We start from the raw sequence: 7,426 nt of genomic DNA, 5'->3' as shown, positions 1-7,426 counted from the left end.
CGGAGTTGCTTCCTTGGCACAAGGCGTAGATATTTCGCTGAGCCTCCTGTTTTTAGGTGGCGACCGATCCCTTGATCTAAGCGGTGATGAAGGCATTGGTAGCGCGAAGCTTTCATCTGTCTGAACTGCTTTTTTCAAGTATATTGGTTGTGACCAAAGTTTGTCAGGTTCCCGGTGTTCCGCTAATGGACACCCAGAGGATCTGTGTGGAATAGCGGGTGGCAATAGTGCCGAAATTGCTCTTGGGGGTGATGTTTCTTTTAATGAGCTCTCCACAACTCTGGATTGTGGAGACCCGTTCGGAGATTGACCTGTCGTGGCTTTAATACCACTGAGTGTTTGTATTTGCGATTTTGGTTGTGTTAGATTTGATTTGGGCGGTCCTCCTGGAATCGTTTTTATTGGAGTACCATATTCCGTCGTCTCTTCAGAAAGGTTTATTATGGACGAATTTTGAGCGTCTGTAGGTCTTGAAGCTTCTTTAGGGTCCAGCTGTTTTTCCAATGTAGGTTTCTCGTTTGTGGATGAACCAAATGACTTTTCTTTTGTTGTTTGTAACACTTTCCTTACTTTGGATACTGGGGGAAAATCTTGAATGGCTTCGAGGATCTCCGCATCCGAAAGTTCGTGTGCTTGGTCCAATTTTCTTTTACATTGTTTTTTAAAAAAATCTTTAAGTGCAACTGATAGGAGCGGGTGTGGAAGATTTTTTTTTGTTAATGATTTTTTTTTGAGTTTTGAAGTTGGTATATTCTGTGAACTCGGACTGGGTTCTTTCGTCCGTTTTTGACGTGATGCTTTTGCTACTTGGCCGGCTTTGTCAAGAGAAGCTCGTTTTTTAGATTTTTGATTCTTAGGGGTTTTAGTATTTTGAGACATAGAACAATCTGCTTCTATGTTGTCTCTTGAATCTTTTTCTGTCAATTGTTGTCGAGCAGAAGTTTTTTTTGTGGTCGTCGAAGGGGTCTCTGTGGGTATTGGAAAGCTTTGAACTTTTACTTCTTTGTTTATATGTAGTTCCGATGGTGAAGTCGGGAGCTTCCTCAATGATGCATTGTTACCCATTTTTTCGATTTCCATCTGCAGGCCTTCATTATTCTGCTTTTGCGAGTCTATGCTAGGACTCCTTGGCACATGGATTTGAGCTAGTACCGTCGTGCTTGCTGGTCTTACGTTGGTAATGCTAGCAGTGGAGGCGTTTTGGCGACGGCCCTGCATGCTTTCAGTCGAGTCCTCCAAGGTTTGTGACGGGCAGAGAGAGTTGGACTTAATTGCGGGGGCGGGAGGGTCCACCTCCCCAGGCAGAGCCCTCCCACCGCTGCCCTTCGTTGGTTCCTGGCCCGGAACTTGTCCTCCGGCCAGCGGGCCGACTCCTGTAGGCGCGATATCATGTCGCTCCCCCTGCGGGGCAACCAGCTCAGGGGCAGCGGCCGGCCGTCCTCCGACAGTCACGGCCTCCGCTCCGCTCGCCACCTCAAAGGGCTGGCGGTAAGGCTGGGAAGAAGTAATCGCACAGGGGGAGGAAGAGAGAATCGACGCCGCAGGATTCAATCGCGGCGAACGCAGCTCGCATAACCCCCCGAGGGGGGGGTGCGCCTCCGGCGCCATGGCCCGCAGCACAGGTGAAATGGGAAGGATTGGGGGCATGTTCGGGTCTTCTACTTGGGGCGAGACGGCAGGTGGAGTATTGGCGAGTGTTAGTGCCGTTTTGTTGGTAGCGATGCCAGAAAAGTTGAAGTGGCTTGTAGGAGTTATATGAGTTATATGAGTCATAATGGCTACATTCTTCCCAGTGTTCACCAATGGATTCGTAATAGAGGGATTAATAGGGGACAGAAATGGGGAACGCCGAGTAATGTCAAAAGGATTTTCAAAGTCGAACTGTGATCTTGCCGTTCCTATGACTTTGTTTGGTGAAAGAGTTATAATGGAAGGCGGATTGGTAACAGACCTTGTTTCCTTCGCTTTTCTGGTTGCGGCCTTCTGTACAGGGAGTACATGGGGTTCCGAGACCTTGTGATTGTGATTGCTCCTGAGTCTCCGTACTTCCCAAGCGGATTCCACAGGAGTCTTCAGATTGGAGAGTTCTGGGGAAGGATTTACGGTTTCTTCAGTGACGACAGTGGGCTCCATAGGGTCGGGCCCGCGGGGATCAGCCGCGGACTGCTGCAGACTGCTCAAGCCTCAGCTCACGGCTCCGCTCACCGCTCCGCGGTGTATGCTGTGTATAAGTGGGTCCTCCCACAAACAACAGAGTAGAGAGACTGCTGCAGACTGCTCAAGCCTCAGCTCACGGCTCCGCTCACCGCTCCGCGGTGTATGCTGTGTATAAGTGGGTCCTCCCACAAACAACAGAGTAGAGAGACTGCTGCAGACTGCTCAAGCCTCAGCTCACGGCTCCGCTCACCGCTCCGCGGTGTATGCTGTGTATAAGTGGGTCCTCCCACAAACAACAGAGTAGAGAGACTGCTGCAGACTGCTCAAGCCTCAGCTCACGGCTCCGCTCACCGCTCCGCGGTGTATGCTGTGTATAAGTGGGTCCTCCCACAAACAACAGAGTTTTATTTGTATTTTTTAATTCAAATCTATTTATTTATTGATTGCATTTATTTAATGACCAAACCCTCGGGTATCACAACGTTTGTACAAAGTGAAATGTTTCTCCTCTGGCCCTCAAAACTTTGTTTCAATTCTGTGTGGGATACAAGCTTTGACCTTTACTTAGAATACAGGACAAATCCTTATTGCTTAAGAATTGGTGACAAGGCAGGCGCTCTGTTGCCAGTCAAGTTTTCACCAATTCTTAAACATTGTTCCAGGAGTCCTGGGCTCAAAAGGCAGCAGCAGTAGGACCATCATGCCTTACAATGGAGAGCCCACAACCATGGCTTTCTCCCTCCCCCCATCAAGGGGAAGATTTGTGCTATGGAGGGTGTTGCTTCCAGCCACCTGCAAGAAAAATTAAGTGCGAAAAATACAAGTACCAGAATCCTTAGACTCAATTAACTTGCCACACCTGAAAAAGAAATGAAGACACGCCTGAAAAAGCAAAGAAACACAGCCTCCCTGAAGATTGATGGAGTCATGAAAACGTGCATTTGGAGGAGAAGGTAATGCAGGAAAACTTTACTGGCAACAGAGCGCCTGCCTTGTCATCAATTCTTAAACATTGTTTCAGGAGTCCCGGGCTCAAAATGCAGCAGCAGCAGGGCCATCATGCCTTAAAATGGACAGCCACAACCATGGCTTTCCCCCTCCCCCCATCAAGGGGAAGATTTGTGCTATGGAGGGTGTTGTTTCCAGCCACCTGCAAGAAAAATTAAGGGCGAAAAATACAAGTACCAGAATGCTTAGACTCATTAACTTGCCACACCTGAAAAGGAAATGAAGACACTCCTGAAAAAGCAAAGAAACACAGCCTCCCTGAAGACTGATGGAGTCATGAAAACGTGCATTTGGAGGAGAAGCTAATGTAGGAAAACTTGAATGGCAACAGAGCGCCTGCCTTGTCACCAATTCTTAAACATTGTTTCAGGAGTCCCGGGCTCAAAAGGCAGCAGCAGCAGGGCCATCATGCCATACAATGGAGAGCCACAACCATGGCTTTCCCCCTCCCCCCACCAAGGGGAAGATTTGTGCTATGGAGGGTGTTGTTTCCAGCCACCTGCAAGAAAAATTAAGTGTGAAAAATACAAGTACCACAATCATTAGACTCAATGAACTTGCCACACCTGAAAAGGAAATGAAGACACGCTTGAACAAGCAAAGAAACACAGCCTCCGTGAAGATTGATGGAGTCATGAAAATGTGCGTTTGGAGGAGAAGCTAATGCAGGAAAACTTGACTGGCAACAGAGCGCCTGCCTTGTCACCAATTCTTAGGGTCTCATTACACGGAAGGCGGTAATGGTTAACGGTCACCGTTAATGGTAACGGTGACTGTTAACCATTACCACCTTACTACGAGGTCCCTTAGGGGGTTGGTGCTTTAACGCCTGCTTTTTGCAGGCGTTAAAAACCAACCCGCTAAGGGACCTTGGTGCTAATTACGGCACCGCAAAATTGCGGTGCCGTAATTAGCACCTTCCCCATTCCCATTATGCCCTATGGGGCAAAAATGGGAATGGGGAAGGGCAGTGGTGGAAGGGGGAATTACTGCCCCGCCAACCTTGGAATGGGGCGGTAATTCCCCTTTCCACCAAGGCGGTGCCGGTATTTTACCAGCATGGACCAAGGTGCTAATAGCACCTTGGTCCTCCGCCTTCCGTGTAATGAGGCCCTTAAACATTGTTCCAGGAGTCCCAGGCTCAAAAGGCAGCAGCAGCAGGGCCATCATGCCTTACAATGGAGAGCCCACAACCATGCCTTTCTCCCTCCCCCCATCAAGGGGAAGATTTGTGCTATGGAGGGTGTTGTTTCCAGCCACCTGCAAGAAAAATTAAGGGCGAAAAATACAAGTACCAGAATCCTTAGACTCAATTAACTTGCCACACCTGAAAAGGAAATGAAGACACTCCTGAAAAAGCAAAGAAACACAGCCTCCCTGAAGACTGATGGAGTCATGAAAACGTGCATTTGGAGGAGAAGCTAATGCAGGAAAACTTGACTGGCAACAGAGCGCCTGCCGTGTCACCAATTCTTAAACATTGTTTCAGGAGTCCCGGGCTCAAAAGGCAGCAGCAGCAGAGTCATCATGCCTTACAATGGAGAGCCCACAACCATGGCTTTCCCCCTCCCCCCATCAAGGGGAAGATTTGTGCTATGGACGGTGTTGTTTCCAGCCACCCGCAAAAACAATTAAGTGCGAAAAATACAAGTACCAGAATCCTTAGACTCAATTAACTTGCCACACCTGAAAAGGAAATGAAGACACGCCTGAAAAAGCAAAGAAACACAGCCTCCCTGAAGATTGATGGAGTCATGAAAACGTGCATTTGGAGAAGAAGCTAATGCAGGAAAACTTGACTGGCAACAGAGCGCCTGCCTTGTCGCCAATTCTTAAATCCTTACTGCCTTTATCAGAGCCCAGGGTTTGATGTGATTTATAAATGCGAAAATAAAGAAAAATAAAATACATGTTCAGTATAGCTTTGACTCAAGAAGCTCCAGTTTAGACTTAAATTCCCTTATTTTTAGTAGCCATTGTTGGGATTGAGAAATGTGGCTTCTACCTAAGAATACAGAAATATTTGCGTTGATTTATAAAGGAACATATTGGCGTTGATCTAATGACCTCATCTCATTTACAATTTTCCAGTAAAAACATCAATGTTCAACACAAACACATTCTTTATTTCAGAAATCAGATTATTTCCATACAATCTCAAAAACATTGAATTACATGAATTATTGTCCTCTACTCTTTTTCTACACAGAAAGCAATTAACAGATAATTACATATTTCAAAACAGACATAGACATCTTGTAACAACATTACAAATTAAATTCTCTGCTGCAAAATGCCTGTGAGTTTTAAGAGGGGTTTAATTTCTCATTTCCTTTCTGATCTATAAAGTGGGTAAACCGATATAAAATGCAACAACATTCATCCTCACTCAGAACACAAGGACATTTTCTATTCATAATTCTCTTGCGCCCAGCTTCTAATCACTACTTTTAATGTCAATTTCCCAAGAGACAACCTAGTCAAAATTACCCTTGGCGTATAATTGTTTACCGATAGTAGGTATGATGGTAATACACCTTGTTTAACAAGAGGAAAGTATGTTCTTAACCTCGCTTTCATTTCCTTGCTTACTACTCTGTGATTACTTAATTAATTAATCAATTAATTAATTATTTTGTCCTATCATTCACCTGAAAGATTTAATAAGACATTTTGAGGTTTTTTTATATAGTCCAAGGATCTTTATAAAAAAGCTGGAGCCCTATCCTTGGTAATTGTTGGTGAATATCTACCCACGTTATTTTTTGTAATACAAGCCAAATGTCTTAGGTGAATGAGGAGTAAACTAGTGAGTACTGCTTGTTTAATAGACCAGATCCTTACCCAAAGTTGTAATGTTATGCTGGGGGTTAGGACCCATGTATGGTTTGTTCACCTCTATATGAGTTTTATAAATTGAGTTTAAATGTGGTAGAACCAAAGTTTAAAAAAAGATAATTGTATTGTTCTACTTGCAGCTCATTGACATAGGTTAATCCTACCATATACCACACAGCAGCTCTCCATATGTATCAGCTTAATTGTATATATCACCATTGTATGATTACAAAGATTGGAAAGAACTGGCTTAGGTGTTAGTTAACGTGACTAAGCACTGCCTATATAGCAATTGCTATGCTATAATCTAAACTTTAACAATGTCTAATACAACACCCCTGCTGCATGGATCGTCTGCGCTGGGGGTCCCAAAAAATGGTTTTATAGTCCTTAGGGATGGTTATTACCATACATTATGTCACACAGGGCCTTTCATACATTTATCTGAGCTTGCTGGTGATGAGCCGGTGTGCTACCTCTTGTTGATGTGGCCCTCAACCGATCATCATATTTGGCAAGCTCAGGTACATGTATGAAAGTCCCTGTGTGGCATGATGTATGGAAATAACCATTCCTAAGGACTATAAAATCATTTTTTGAGATCCCAAGCGCCTGATATTGTCTGTATTTCCTTTTCTTAATGATTAAAAAGAAGACGATTGTGCTCGCTTCGGCAGCACATATACTAAAATTGGAACGATACAGAGAAGATTAGCATGGCCCCTGCGCAAGGATGACACGCAAATTCGTGAAGCGTTCCATAGAAAAAAAAAAAAAAAAAAATAAATAAATAAAAAGAAGACGATTTAGGGTTGCAACATAATCCCACCATCTGCATCATCTTGAGTGTTGCCTTTTCAATGTGAGTATTCCATGGGAAATGATCACTCATGTATATACCTAAGTTGTCAAGCACCCTACATTTTGGTGCCGGCTTACCTCTGAACAAAACTGTAATTCCTGATATTGGTCATATGTTGACATTTATAACATCCGATTTTTACCCAGATGTTCCATTACACCAACCAAATGGAAGCCTATTTCACTTGAATTCCTGCATGGAATTGACTCTCATTGGAACGTCTGTCTGTGGGGCACCAAGATAACCTAGATCTCAAAGAAGAAACCTGGCCAGGGATCCATTCCCCTTTTGTAGGGGATCAAACGTGGGTCTCTCTCCAAAATGATGATCACCATTCTGCTAGTGGCATCTGTTTTAAAATGTTTTCATCATTGTTACCGATTGTTTTCTTGTCTGTTCTCCCATTTGTTTGGTGAGTCAATTGTAGACTTTATTTATGAGGCTATCCATGTTTTCATTTTTGGGACAATTTATCTTGGGAAATCAAATGCCTGAATTCACATTTTGGTATTGGTAAAAATGTCACCCAATTCTTCCTGTTCCATCTGTATGGTGACATCC

At 44.4% G+C, this 7,426-nt stretch overlaps 1 non-coding gene across 1 annotated transcript; it reads left to right on the top strand.

Moving 5' to 3' along the window:
- Positions 1–6,664: 6,664 nt before the first annotated feature.
- Positions 6,665–6,771, top strand: LOC138528985 (U6 spliceosomal RNA). The gene has a single exon (XR_011284352.1). It is a non-coding gene; the product is annotated as a U6 spliceosomal RNA (small nuclear RNA).
- The last annotated feature ends 655 nt before the right edge of the window (positions 6,772–7,426 follow it).

Source organism: Ambystoma mexicanum, chromosome 7q, assembly GCF_040938575.1.
Source record: "Ambystoma mexicanum isolate Mex_15411 chromosome 7q, UKY_AmexF1_1, whole genome shotgun sequence".
Lineage (NCBI taxonomy): Eukaryota > Metazoa > Chordata > Amphibia > Caudata > Ambystomatidae > Ambystoma > Ambystoma mexicanum.
Note: the sequence above shows the minus strand (reverse complement) of the source record. Positions and strands in the feature narration are given on the sequence as shown.